General features: G+C 35.1%; 1 pseudogene; it reads right to left on the reverse strand.

The window, feature by feature from the left end:
* Window positions 1-569: 569 nt before the first annotated feature.
* The window catches only part of LOC149249458 (ADP/ATP translocase 1, mitochondrial pseudogene), a 42,805-nt pseudogene continuing 27,476 nt past the window's right edge, over window positions 570-15,898 (reverse strand).

A 15,898-nucleotide genomic window follows, 5' to 3' on the forward strand; every position in this document is an offset into this window, starting at 1 on the left:
TCGGGTATGCCCAAATGGAGTTTTATATTCAACATTTTCCTAAAAATTGAAAAAAAAAACACAATACTGAGTATTACTCATACATTACTCCTATCTGTACTAAAATTTTGAAGATTCCATACCTAAGAATGTTACTATAGTTTTTAGAAAAAAATTGGCAATCTTTAAAATAAAATACACCACATCTCATAGTATAAGCGAGAAATCATTGTTTGTTAAGGGTTTTCTTACAGTGAAAGTTGAACACTAATGGCTCCAGAGAAAGGTTGATTCCAAAATATTACCATAGCCATGTCGGGTGGAACTAAAAAAATAAACCGAAGGCTGAGTTCTTAGCTACGAATGAAAAATTGTTATCAAATAAGGAGAATAAGCGAGAAATGACTGTTTGTTTGAAGAAAAAAGGGTTTTCTTACTGTGAAAGGTGAACGCTAATGGCTCCAGAGAAGGGTGGCTTCCAAAAAATTACCATAACCATGTCAGGTGGAAGAACTGCAAAAATAAACCCAAGGTTGAGTTCTTAGCTACGAATGAAAAACTGTTATCAAATAAAGAGAATAAGCAAGAAATCACTGCTTTATTTGAAGCAAAAAGGGATTTCTTATCGTGAAAGGTGAACGCAACCCATTAAATTGCCTCTCCCTTCCTTTCTTTGCAACCTTGTTATCATTAGCCAGCTGAGTTCGAGCATAGTCTAAAGAATAAACAAAATGGAGAGAAGATGCACTAGATGTACCACCATAGGAGAGGTTTCCAGCAAACCATTTCCAATAACCATCCCTGTCTTTCTTGAAATTAAAGAGTCCCTTAAAATAATCCTTGAACGCAAAGTTCAAAGCCTGAGTGGGATAATAATCGATAACATTTACAGTGTTTCCTCTCCATAACACAATGATACCTTCATCCTTCATTGTCTTAGCAAAACAATCCCCGATCCCTTTGTATGGTTCAGCAAGACGTCCAAACTTCAACATTTCATCCTGGTTTTGTATCAATAATTTGACATGCTCAATAGGGGCAGCTGCAGTTTTGGATACTGCAACAGAAACCCCTCCCATGAGAAAGTCAATCATGAAACAAGTAAAACATTTCTCTGCAGGCACTGGAATAAAGACAAATGAATGGTCGGGAGCCAAAGCTACATTTCTTGCACGAGAAGCATGCAAAAATGCACTCTGCAAGCCACCATAACTCTGGACAGGGGCCCTGCAACAACTGTTTCAGAAACCCTAGCAAATGGAAGGTGAAGCGCACCATACTGGATGGGTCATATGCTATGTATCCTATTCAGTTGAAACTGTAAACCATGATGGAGGTTCAATTTGACGACAGACAATGGTTCAATCATCTAACAAGACATCTGACAGTTCATAGCCGTAGACAATGTCAGCTAAGGCAATTCTTTTCAAAGGGGTACGCCTTACAGTGTAATTAATTTAAAAAAAATATTGTACATAACTTATAGATAAAATGATTCTCCAGTTTATTTTAAGTATTATTTTTTTTGTTATTTTTTTTCACAATTAAGTATAAATTTTTAAAATTCAGTGTAATCTGTAAAATTGAGTGTATAAAAGATTTTTTAAGTGTTGAATTGATTTGAATATTCGAAAATGCATTTTAAACCATAAGAAATTACAATTTTGTTAACCATTTTATATATTAGTTATAATGAGCCTTTATAAATTAATAATATATATGAATAATGAATTTATGAAAATATAGATATAAATAATAAATTTATGGTAAAACTTACTCAAGATTTAAATTTCATAAATCAAATTAACCAAAAATAAGCAAACTAATCAAATATAAATAAATTTATAATAGATTATTAGAAAGAATTTTAAAATTCAACGATATAAATTATATTCAAAACATATTTTAAAATATATTCAAATTCCATATTTATAAATTAAAATTTTCATATAATAATAATTATTATTAGAATTGGTCTATGAGATTCTCTTGTTTGTGGGATAAGGGACCACCTCTAGTGATTTGACTGCTAAGTCTATGAAAACATACATATTCTACCCCTTTAATTTTGAACCTATAACTTTTTAAAAAAACACATGCTCTTAACCATTAAACCATCAAATTAATAATAAAAAATAATTTTATTAAAAATAAATTATATCACCCTTCCTGATTAAAAAATCTCAACCCACAAAACTTAAAAAACCTTTTAATCTAAACCCCCAGAAACTCCGTGTTATTACGTCTTTTCCTGTGCCATATTTTCCTGGGGGCGACTTTTTTAATTGCTTTTCACCCCGTGCGTGGTAATTTACACGTAATCTTGTAATCGTCATCATTTTGTGTAATCGTCGGCATTCCCATCACAAATGTTTGCAATGGATCAGTGCATGTGGAAAATGCTTCCGGGTCCCCTTGAAGCAACTTATTTAGGCCATATGCGGACCCTATTTTCTAACTATATTATATAATATGGTGGTGGTGGGGAGAAACGAGTCTCTGTAAATAAATAATATTACAATGTTGGTTTTTCCTATCCCCATAATGGACCACACTAGCCAATCAGTTAAATGGAAAGTTGGGATTCCTTATGATTAAAATTAGAATGCAATTGCAATAATATTTCAGGGTCCAATGGGCAATTGATTAGTGACATAGTGCTTGGACTTGATGCTTTGAGTTTTATTTATTATTTTTTCTTTTATAATTTGATTTCAAAGTAGTTACAACAAATATAAAATGGGATTTTTTTTAAATGATTTTATTTTAGAAATTTCAATCATCCTTTACTTTATATTTTTTTATACCGGTATAATAGTGATGATTTTTTATATTTTTTAACATCATCACAACGCATCACTATTTTCGACCCATTTATTAAACAACGTTAATAATTTATAGCAAATAATAATATTTTTTTTCATTTATTTATTCTTATTTCATGGAAAACTAAAATACATATTATGATTTGTTTTGTTTTTCTATTCGACAAGTTTTATTAAAGGTAAAAAAAAATTCGCAATGTAATATGATCTAAATTTTAAAATATGTTTTAATGATTATTTTATAAATATCTAAATAATTGATATGTTGTCTATTTTTTAAAGATTAATAGCTTCTAGTGAAGCAAACCTAAAACAAAATATATAATTATATTTATATTAAATTAGTTTGAGACTTAAAAGCTATGACCATGATTTACACCTATGACCTTGATTTAATGTGTATATGCACCAGTTGGAAGTGAGGACATTGGATCTTGAGGAAACGAAGAAGTACTTTGCTTTTAATTTCCGTCAATTGAAGCATAATCTCATGTAATTGTAAAATAACTTCTTCACAAGCTTCATCCCTATCCTAAAGATTTTTTCTAACCAAAGTTTAAAATGCTAATACATTTTATCTGTATTCCAGTATTTCATGTCACAAACACTGGAATGGCTTACATTTGGAAACCAATTATTGTTCTTAGCATCAACCTCCCAATCATGCATGCATGAAGTGTGGTCCAGTCTTATTTCCCTATTAGCTATGGAAATTTCTTTGAATTGAGGGAGAGTTTGCTCCTAGTATTCTTTGGTTTCCTCACAAGCAGCGCCTTGCACCCTCAATCCATAAGGGCATCTTATCCCTCTTTCCTCTCTATGGCTTCCTCAACCTCTCAACATGTTGAGTTGAATCCCAACACAAATAGCCTTTCCCCTAGACAATGCTGGATAGACTTGAAAGATTAGAGTTGTCTAAAATGGAGACAAAAATCCAAAGTAGAAGGAGATTGGAGAATGTTATTAAAAGGTTCATTCAAAGGAAACAACTTATAGAAATATCAAACAAGGGTTCATGGAGGTTAGGCAGTCACCCTAATAGATAAGAACAAAGCTAGGAGGGGTAATGTGATTGAAATTAGAGAAATAGGAAAGATAGAAGAATGGACAAGGCCAGAAAAAAAAGATAAAGTACAAGGTTGGTGCACAAAATGGTGAACTAGAGTTGCTCTACCTATGGGATGGAGCAATGAAAACACGAAAAAACTAGCAATTCTACCATCCTTGCAAATCACTACTAAGGAGAAGTTTAAATCAAGATGGAAGGACTCATAACCATGAAATTCAATATACTGATAAGTAATAATTCACCCTCTATTTATCCTGGTGATAGAACTAGAACGACCAATAACCCTTGTACATGTTGAAGTTATGTTCCATAACCCTTGTCCTCGCTAGCTAAGTTCTGACGTAGAGTAATAATGGTAAATTCTATAACTTCCTTGAAGGTAACATATCGTCAAATCCGATTCTATAGCCATTGTAAGGCATTATGGCACATAACAACAATGTGCCACCACCCTTCCTAGACAATATGTAGACTCCATTAACTCGTATTTCCGACGGGCCTATTTAAAGCATAGCAGGTTTCCCATGGCCACATAGTTTCCCAAATATTCATGAGATGTTATGCTCATAATGATCAACCTAATTAGAGAATAATAATCTTTTTTTTTATATTTGTACCATTATTTAGTATTTTTATTTTTTATTTTTTTGACAATTTCACAAAATATATATATATATATAACTTACATATTTCATTTACAATTAATAATTGTCATAATTTTCATTTAGGCTCTTCAAACATACATTTTGTTATATATATAATATTGTTGTTATTTTTAAATTGTTAAAACACTTTTATATGAATGAATAAATATAATTTCTTCTTACACATTTTAATTATTACTATTTTTAAATAAATTGATACATATATTTTATTAATCTTTATAAAATATAAATATAATTTTTATTCAAATTTTATAATTATAAATAAAACTAATTCATTATATAGTCTTTATTCACATTTTATATTTACAAATAAAACTAATCCATCATAATTTATTGAAAGAATCTTTCTATCAAACTTTGATAGTCTTATTAATTTAATTTTTAATCAATAAATATTAATTATTTTCATCTCTCATTATAAATCCAAAATTATGTAAAACTTTTTTTACTAAATTAATCATCTCATTATCTATTCTATATTATTTCTAATAAACACCTATTTAGATATTCTTTATATTATCTTTTATCTATTTAAAATAAACTTTAATAAACAATAAATACTCACTCTTATATTCCTCCATAAAAATTAATTCATTGAAATCCATTAACCTAAAATATCAATCCATCTTGAACCATCCTAAAACTACACTTTAATTCATTTTCCTTTCACTCTATTGAAGCCATTTGAAAACAAGTCTAAGGCTTCATTCAATGAATTAATCACTTCACTTACAATTTTAATATTCCGAATAACCCCCTATTTTCTTATTCCTTATATTATCTTTAATTTCTGTGTTCATCTTCATAATCTTCAACTATACATTTCCATATTTTTCATTGAATTAAGATTTTACAATTATCTTTGATTTTGAAATATAATGTATAATTTACCTTCATCATAGATATTAAAAGAATAATGCTAAGAATATGTTGTGTAGAGTGTAGTTAACAAATTAATTTGTTAGGTCTGAACATAAAATGTTATTAGAAATTTAATGCTTATAATATAATGGATAATTCATTGTAAAGTTTGTCATAATAAATCTTTAATGTTTCAAAAAATAATGAAGTTGTATCTTAGTCAATAACATTGAATTATTGTTACTTTTATTACATAATAATATAAATATGTTAGGTTTGATATGAAAATTAGTTTAACAAAATTAAAGAAGAAAGTTTATCTGGAATATGATTCACAATTTTATTTTTAAGTTGCTGTTTTAAGTTTAAAACCTAATTCGTTATCAAGACAAAATGTTTAGAGGAGAAGAGATGTTAATATAAAAAAGAAGAAAAAAGAGCATAATGATATAAGCTAACAAAAATGAACATACAAGAAAATGTTGCAATAGTGGAAATGAACATACCATCAATACAATGAACATAAAATTTATTTTGAAAAAACCAAATGTAAAAAAAATTAGTTAAAATGTAAAGACCATACTTTTTTTTTCTTCACAAAATTATAATGCAAGATGGAAAAAATCTTTACTTGCTATGGAGCATGGACAATCTTCTCTACTTATTTATGGAAAAAAAAATCAAAACTGTATGAAGAAAAGGCTAATCTCCCTTTTGGCTCTTTTTTTAAATGTGCCTTAATATCATGTTGATGGATTGAGTTAGGACTAGGGATTTTACATATTTCAACCCTTGATAAGTTTTCAGGTTTTAACCCTTTAAAATTTTCTTGAAATTTCATACATAAATTATTCCACATGTGTGAGTAATGAGAGATAACATGGCATGTAGTTAGTACTATTATGGTCAATGTATATATCAACATGTGAAAATAATAAATTCATCATACAAACTCTAATGGATGAACTCATTAAACTTCTACAAATATTTCAATGATTAAAACAATACTGAGGCATTAACCCAAATATTTCAATGATTAAAACAATACTGAGGCATTAACCCATTTAAGAGATTTTAAATCTTTTAATAAATTTCAATACCCTAAATCAATCAAATATAATTAACCCATAATATCAGGGTGTAGTGTTAAGGCTATGATTTTCCACCTCTAACTTTTAGAGTAGATTAAAAATTATCTCAAAACACTCATCCTCCATCTCAGTCACCTCCCATCCCCAAACTGTGAAGCATAACTGTATAATCAAGCACGTAAGACTATCCCGAGCAACTATATAAATTATTAGACCAATATAACACTCATTAATAATTTATTTAAGTTTTAAAATCAACCTTTTTTTCTTCAACTATAACAAAATTTGTATTCCTTTGAAAAGGCCATAGCCAAAGCATATAATGAGTTAAATATGGATGATTATTATACTTTTTAACAAAATATGATATTTTTTGAGAAGAAATAAAAAAAGGTTCTAGCCAATTACAAAATATGTGTTCTAGGTTTTTCAATGTATGGCTTGTTTCACATATATTACTATGATATATATAATTTTAAAATACAAAATGTTAATGGTAAACCAGGGCACTATTTTCATCTTCTTTCTCTCATTATGCTGTGAGGAGTTTTGTTTTTCTATTTTCATAAGGTCTTTTTATTTATGGATTTTTTTGACTTACACAAAGTTCTCCATTTCTCTATTATTGGAGACTAATGTTAAGGATTCCATATGATGATTAAGGGTAATATTACATAGCCTATTAAACTTTGTGTTAAAAAAATCTATCCTATGCTTCTAATGCATAGAATACTCATGGCATTAGTATTTTGGTTAATGTAAACTTGCTCAATCTTTAAAGATTTAGAATACATAGATAAAATATAATTTTTGTTTTTTTTGAATTAGTTCCTCATGGTAACGTGTGACTCTTCAAATCCCTTGGATGTCATCCCTATCCATATTGCATAATTCTACATGAGAAATTAGAGAAAGGGATTAGTAGAAAATACCATACTTCTTGCTCACACCTACAAGTTTAATGATACAAATGAGAATGCCATTTCCATGTTTCCGAATGGGTAGACTTTATTTTTGGAAAACCAAAAACTAGAAGGTACTCACATCATGGTATCTAGAATCAAAACACATTTATTTTACAATGATACATAAGCCGAACAAACTCAACTTAGGCTTTTGGAAACAACCGTTGATATTCTCACAAAATTAATGACCATTTACACATTTATAAACCAATTTAAAAAGGGGAAGTGAGGATTAAGGTTTATGATGTACCCACAACATAAAAGGGTTTCTACTAATAAGAAAGATTGCATCTCCAAGGGACCCAATTTCCAAATTAACAATTAACTACTACAAAGCTTCCTTGTAGTAAAATAGTGATTTTCATCACAAATTCTACTATCTTAGTGCCTGAGCCTTTCCAAAAGCAAAGTTGAGAGATCAAATATGGGAAGGTTGAGTGGAGTCCTTGTGTCAAAACAAGCCAAATGGATATGACAGGAGAAGACTAACCCACTTGACCCCTTGCCCACACATTAAATCAGTGATAACAAATGACTAATCCAAAAACAAAGGTACCAAAATGGCTCCCAATGCTAACTAGGGTACTGACCAAACTACCTAGTGCATGGGTAGACTATCCCACAATACACTAGTGCTTATTCATTATCCTGACCATTCTCTTATCATGAATATACTAGAGCATAAAGCAACATTCATAGCCATGAACCAAGTAAATTTTCACATGAGGAGGGAATTGGGTGTCCTTAAATTACCAATCCCAATACTTTCCCATTTCACTATTAAATGTTTCGTCATATCCATATTATTTGAAATTATGTTCACTTAATCCAAGACTTAGTCATGGATGATTTTTATTTTGAACTCCATTTTTAATCAAAGTTCCATGTTTAATCTTTATTGCATGCTTCACCCATAAGTATACTCCCTTATTCAAGTCCCTCTTTATATGGAAAAATGAGACTAAGGAAGGAGCTAAGATATTTCTTGATTCTAGAGATGATGATTTTTAACTTGGATCCTTTAGGAGTGTATTTTTCAATCATTACTTTGATGATAATCTTTTGACAGTGTTGGACCCGCCAACATGTAAGGGGATCTCGCCGGTAAGAAGTCCCAATTAGACCTCAGACCGCTTGGTGTAGGAGTCCCAGTAGTAGGTCATATGGTAATGCCTTGGCCACGATTTCGCACAAAGGCAAGTAATATAACTCTGTTGGTAGCAAGGGTGTGACATCTACAGTGAGTCAAGGAAGGTGCATGAGAGGCTCTAACACATGGGGGTTGAGATGAGTGCGCCCCTTGGAAACCTATAATAGTACTCGGCTTGGAAGGGAACTCACGAACAAAGATGCATCACCAGCTGGAGAGCGAGTTAGCAATCAATCCAATGTGATGGTTAAACCAACAACACATTTTAGAAAGTTTCATACATACTCATACAGAATATTCCATACATGCATGCATAAGAAAGCAAATACATATATCATTTAGAGTAAACCAAATACCATAGAATACAATACAACATATGCATGAAACCTGTTGGCTCTTATTATATAAAGAAGTGTAAGTTCTGGTCATACAATACATCCATGTCGAACCACTAGTCCTAATAGTGCATCGTTACAGCCACATCTGCCTACTCCTCCAAAGAGATGTATTAGCTTTGCACAATGGAGAAGTCAAGGTGTGTTACAATACCGTCCAAGCTCTCTCCAAGATAGTCTTATTGGAAGCTTGGCTGACCAAAAGCCTTTACAATGAGTTATGAGGTTCTATTTATAGCAAAGGGTGGGGTGACCCTTGACATTCCCCTTTGTGACAGTTCATCTACCCTCATGACTCTTCATCTACTCTATGACTATTACATCCAACTATTGACACTTGAACTTCCACTTGTCACGACATTACATTACAATGCACATGTGGTCATGTGAGGCAGAATGGCTTGAGAAAGTCATGCAAGACATCACTGACACTCGATTTGTTGAGGTGAGACCAACTCTTTGACATGCTTGTGATGGTGAAGGTGGTGAGTTGATTCCAAGCTTGGTTGTACGTGATGGTGTGCTTGCACCCCATGGTGACATCTTGCTGAAGTGAACTCTTGCCTCCATTGCATCTGAGTGCATTGGTGTGGCTCCTTCATCCAACTCATCTCCTAGCATGCACATGGTCTTTTTTGTGCAACCGAACTGGTAGCACACTGATGCATAGTGTATGTGATGATCTTCGAGTGCGTTCTGGTGGTCATGCACATTAACTGTCAACTACATGCTCTGCTCCAGGTGGACATGCTTCTTGTCTTTGCCTTGGTGAGTGTGCTGAATGGGTTAGATCACATGCGTGCGCACAATGACATTCATGCTGTTGAATCCCTTGCATGCGATCTACAACACTGCTCACCATGTCTACTTCGTGCTAGCTACTGGGATGGATCTATAACTTGTATCAGTGCAGTTTCATCCATGAGTGCATGTTGTGTCTCCTATTGTTCCTGTTCTTACTGCAACTCATTCACTTGTCTATGTAGCTCATGTTCTTCCTTGAGTTTCTACTTCAACACATGCAACTCCTTCTTCGTTCCATTCTCTGTCTTCAAACGATCATGCCATCACCTCATAGCCTAAGTCTCCAAAATTTCTTTCATGATCAGTGGATCTACTTGAGCTTACAACTTTTTTCTGCCTTCGTGTTATCAATAACCTTCCTCTTGAATTTGTTTCATCAATATGCTGCCTTAAGATACTGTTGATGATGTTGCTCACTGTGATTCTACTACATCATATCTTGATGTCCTTGTCTATGAAAAACTTGATGTCTTCATGAATAGGAAAGCTCATAGAAACTTGATCGACTGCATCCCCAAGTGTGCTCTAAATGGTGTCTTGGACTCTACTCTCCTGGAAACCATTGTACTTGTCCTGCTGAGAGGCAAATGAACACCTGCGATAACAAGAGACATGGAAATTCTCATGGAAAGCAATCTATCAGTAGAAAACCAAAATGAATTTAAGAACTGACTTTCAACATACCTAGGTGATTGATCATGAAGGTCGCACAATTTCCATCAAGAGGTCAGGAGACTAACTACCAAAACTACGCAAGGCACAATCTAGGATGCTGGAAGGCCGATTGAATGCTCGAATTGTGCAATGCACAATCCAGTCTAGCTGCTGACTACTGGAATTGTGCAATGCGCAATCTCGGTTGGTGATGGCTGTAGGCTAAGTGACTACATTGCGCAATTTTCTGGGCCAATAGTCACTGGCCCTTAAAAATTCACAAAACAGTCCTAGAGGATAGTGCCTGGGAAGAAATGTGAATTCCTATAGAGGAAGATAGAGCCTTCCTTCCCCAGATTGCGCAATGTTGTCTCATTGAAGGCAAAGTCTGGGCCAAGGTTGGCCAGACTCACCGACAGGCAACTAAAAGCAAATATGACAGTGAATGCATGGCGACACTAAGTGAAATAAAAAGTGATTGACAGTGCAAGAAAATATTGAATGAAATATTCAGTAAACATATCAACATGCATGTGGGTGAAGCGAGTTATTGAATCGACAACGGTTCGTGCAAAACAATTTCATGCATGCGACAACAGTGAGATGTTAATGAAAACTGAAACGGTTCTAGTACAAGCTAGTATGTATCAAAATGAGAACAAGTGCTCACTGAAATCAAGTAGGTAGTGTTCGTATGAAGAGAAACACAAAAAACGCCAGAAATGCAACAAAAGACATGGAAAGCAATCTTACCCCAAAATAGCTGAGTTAAATGTCCCGACAACTCCTAGATGTGATGTGGGATGTCAAAGTTTCAAGGTTGATGTGAGGAATGAGCTTTGTAGCGTCCGGTTGATGAGTTTTGATAAAATCAAGGTTGTGACGCTCATGCCACAAATCTAGGGAAAGTGACACTTGGTGGGAGGTTTCTGAAATGATCCTTGCATGTAACCTCCAACTACCAAAAACAGGTCCCTGAAACAAGGGATACCTTTGCATGTTGCCTTGGGAGAAGCAGCCCATGCATGCAAGTCTGTTTTTCTCGGTCCCAGAGGGAATCAGTTAACTCAGTTGCACATGTAAGAGGTTGCTCAACTACTGGGAGAAAATGTTAATTTCTAGATGAGAGTTGGGCTAGATGCTCATAATATTTCCACAGTTTCTAGGAAGAGCAGCTGATTGCTGCCCAAATTTTCACAAATTATGGGCTGAGCAGCCTAGCTGGGAAGGATTGCGTAATTTTCTGGGTGAAGCTTGCACAACATAATTGCGCAATTCTGGGCCCAGCAAGCTACGAGTCAGGATTGCACAATTTTTGGAGGGAAGACCGGTTTCCCTCCACATTTGCGTAAATTCTTGAAGGAGATGCTCAACCTGCTGCTGGACCAAGTACAGACGAACAACCTGTGAGGGGAATGCATCAAGGTTTGATCGACAGGCTGTCTTTCTACAAGAAAATCACTCAAGCTTGTGTACTTGATGAAGCAAGACATGCTGCTGTGAAGGTTGGTAGGGAGGATCCAAAACAAAGCTAAGGAAAAATTTTGGAGGGTGGTTGCAGCTGCTACAACACTTAGCGACACACTGGTACAACTTCAGCTCTGAGAATGGACCTTGTTACTAAAAAGCAAGTCTAACACCTCCAGAAGTATTGTTTAGTTCTCAACTTGTCTTGGTTTCACACTAGCTTGATTGTAAGATGTAGCATCCACCGAGATCTTGGTCGATTGACACACATTCCAAGCCAAGTCAACACAGTTGTTTCGATTAGGGTTGAAGGGCATATTGGTGCACAAGCATGATAGTCATCAGAGTCTTAGTTTCATCTCTGGTGTTGCTCCGCTGCTAGCAGGCCTAGACGGTACCCCAACAGAGTCATAGAGGAACACAAGCATGACTCCGCTACCAACAAGCCTATTCAGTACCTCGGCATAGTTACTTGCATCACCTCTCTACATAGGAAGCCTTTCTCTTCTTTCACCTTATTCATTTTTCATTTTTTTCAAAATTTTTTCACTTTTTCATTTTCGTAACTATGCATAACACTTATTCATTTCAGAGGCAGAAGAGGGATCCTGAATTATTGAGAGAAGTAGAGGTTGTTCCTGTAGAGAAGTAGTTTATTATACCTCTGACATCCCTGTTAAGGTTTTGCCCCTCAACTTACTCTACTTGACTGAGCTAACAATGATTAACCCAAAAAAAACTGACTAGAGTAGGTGATACTAGTTAGCGTGCAAGCATTATGTTTTCACCAAGATTCACTTCGAACAGTACATATTTTCCTTCGATGTATCATGGACTAAAAGTAAGAATTTCCTCATACAGAGGCAAGATGATAGATAACCAAGTAATCATAGTTTCACAAGGCCTCTTGTACTTTACCTAGCTTTTTTCAAGAGTCATAAATGGTTCCATGTGAAACTAACCTACGAACAAAACAAGGAATCTAACAACAAAGAAAATCATAAGCAAAAGAAGAAGCGAAAGCAAAGCGAGTAAGAAAACAAGTAAGAAAGAGAACAATCCAACAAAACAAGTAAGAAAACAAGCATGCAAGAAAACAAACTGAAAGAAAACACTACTCCTACTCCTTAGCTAATGGTGCATGGGCCATCTCATGTGAAGTGATACTTCTAATGCAACCACCAGCGCATTGGTTGACCCATGTTGGTGAAGCCATGGTTGGCGAACAAGACAATGATGTGAACCAACAAACAAGAAAGATATAACAATTAAGACAAACACACTCTGAGTTTACAAGTGACCCCATAACAGAGATGAGTGAAAGTACATGACATGCACTCTGTGGAGCTATGATGGTGTTGTGCTACACTGCATGCAGATGTTGAGTGTGTGCATTCTCTTGACCATGACATGCAAGAAAACGTGAGAAAGGTAGACCAATTATGTTGTGCATGTGTGCTTTCTGTGTAAGATTCCTCTAATGCATGAGCGGTGGGATCGTGTAGTTTGAGTGGAGGAAGTGAAATCAGGTTGTTTGGTTGATCTTCAATGCAAAGCAGAGAGTGTTGAGGATCCTTGAGTGTTTCAAAAATTTCCTAATTGGAAGTGAAACCAACCTCAAGACAATAAGGGCCTGACATAACCATCAACTCGGGCTGAAGTTCCTCAACAGTCTGTGGTGTTTCGACTTCGTTGACAGATAAATCAGTGTAGACCAGTGTCTTGGACAAATTAACAATGACTGAACCAAAATCATGACCATATGAAGAAGTGGATAGATCACAACAACAAAGATCAGAAAATTCAAGATGCTTGTCGGAATCCTCATGATTTGAAGAATCGGACAGTGGGGTAGATGAGAAGCAAAGATGTTCGCCCTCTATGTTTTGAAGAAAGATAGATGACAGATTGGACGGATTTTCTGAGGAAGATGTGTCCTCTATGCACTGTAATGACAGACTGACATCTGACATGTCCTGTGAATGATCAGAAGTAGAATCATCCAGAAATGATTTTTCATAGGGGAAATCAGCAATGGTAGAATCACAAGGGATGTCAGGATGAAGTGGATGAGGCATGGATCGAAGGGAGTTATCCTTCACCACGGGCTCTTCTTTAGATTCCCACACACACTCATCCTGAATGATGGTGCAGGTTATCTGCATAACACCAACTCCATCGACAACTTGATCTTCATTCATAGCAAGTGAGGAGTCTAGAATGGAAGAACAAAACATAGTATAATCCATAGGATCAACAGAATGTGAGGATAGAGGTCGATGGAATGAATCCACGTGACAACCAACTAGCTTGCAAGCAAAATCTGTGCAGATATCAAGAGCAGGTAGGGTGGGAGTACGTGACAGTTCAACAAATGTGTGCACATGTTCTCCCACATCACTCAGTGGTGGTGGAGCTGTTTGATGAGGTGAAGCTGGACATTCACTTGTGACAACAACTATGCCTACTCGTGATTGTGCATTTCCATCACTGGAGTATGAGCAGGATTTGAGTGATTTCAAGAATTGCGGATTTTCAGATATGTAAAGAAGATACTCAAATCTCCCATTGAGAAATTCCCAATCAATATCATCTTCAGGGAATCAGTATGCAAGATTACAAAAGCGTGTGTAAAACTATTCAACGGATTCATCAGGTGCTTTTCATAATTCTAGAATTTCTTTGTTGAGTGCTTTATAGTTGAAGTGATTGAAAGCGCGGTCTATCTCTGCGACCAGATGAGCAAGAGAATGAATAGATTTTTTGGGTAGCGTGGCACACCAGTGCATTGGATGCCCTCAAAGCGTGTAGATGAATAGCATGCAACTCATGTATTCTTCAAATAATCCATGTCTTTCGCATGAACCTATAATGCCGACCGCATGCATAACCAAGGCTACGTAGCCTTCACCATTGAATGTTTTATGAGACAAGTTATCCAAGAGATTTTCCGACATGATGAAATAATTTCCATAAGAAATACATTCTGGAAGATAAACTCGATAGTTAGTCATGATAGATGTTTAGAGATTCAAAACAGATGTGAGGACTCAGCTTGTCATCTGGCCCTCCTTCTAGTGCCAAAATGTTGAGGGTGCTAGACCTGCCAACATGTAAGGGGATCTCCCCGATAAGAAGTCCCAATTAGACCTCAGACCGTTCAGTGTAGGAGTCCCATCAGTGTGTTGTATGGTAATGCCTTGACCGTGATTTTGCATAGAGGCAGGTAATATAACTCTGTTGGTAGCAAGGGTGTGACAACTACAGTGAGTCAAGGAAGGTGCATGAGAGGCTCTAACACATGGGGTTTGATATGAGTGAGCCCCTTGGAAACCTGTAATATTACTTGGCTTAGAAGGGAACACACAAGAAAAGATGCATCATCAACTAGAAAGAGAGTTAGAAAGAAATCCAAAGTGATGGTTAAACCAACAACACATTTTAGAAAGATTCATACATACTCATACAGAATAGTCCATACATGCATGTGTAAGAAAGCAAATACATAAATCATTTAGAGTAAACCAGATACCATAGAATACAATACAACATATGCATGAAACTTGTTCGCTCTTATTATATAAAGAAGTGTAAGTTTTGGTCATACAATACATCCATGTCCAACCACTAGTCCCAATAGTGGAACGTTCCAACCACATCACCTGCTCCTCCAAAGAGATGTAGTAGCTCTGCACAGTGGAGAAGTCAAGGCATGTTACCATACTATCCAAACTCTCTCCAAGATAGTCTTATCGGAAGCTTGGATGACCAAAAGCCTTTACAATGAGTTATGAGGTTCTATTTATAGCAAAGGATGGGGTGACCCTTGACATTCTACTTTGTGACAGTTCATCTACCCTCATGACTCTTCATCTACTCTATGATTGTTACATCCAACTATTGACACTTGAACTTCCACTTGTCACGACATTACATTACAATGCACATGTGGTCATGTGAGGCAAAATGGCTT

This window comes from Pinus tabuliformis, chromosome 7 (assembly GCF_031772625.1).
Source record: "Pinus tabuliformis cultivar Carrire ecotype Pingquan chromosome 7, CPIR1, whole genome shotgun sequence".
NCBI lineage: Eukaryota > Viridiplantae > Streptophyta > Pinopsida > Pinales > Pinaceae > Pinus > Pinus tabuliformis.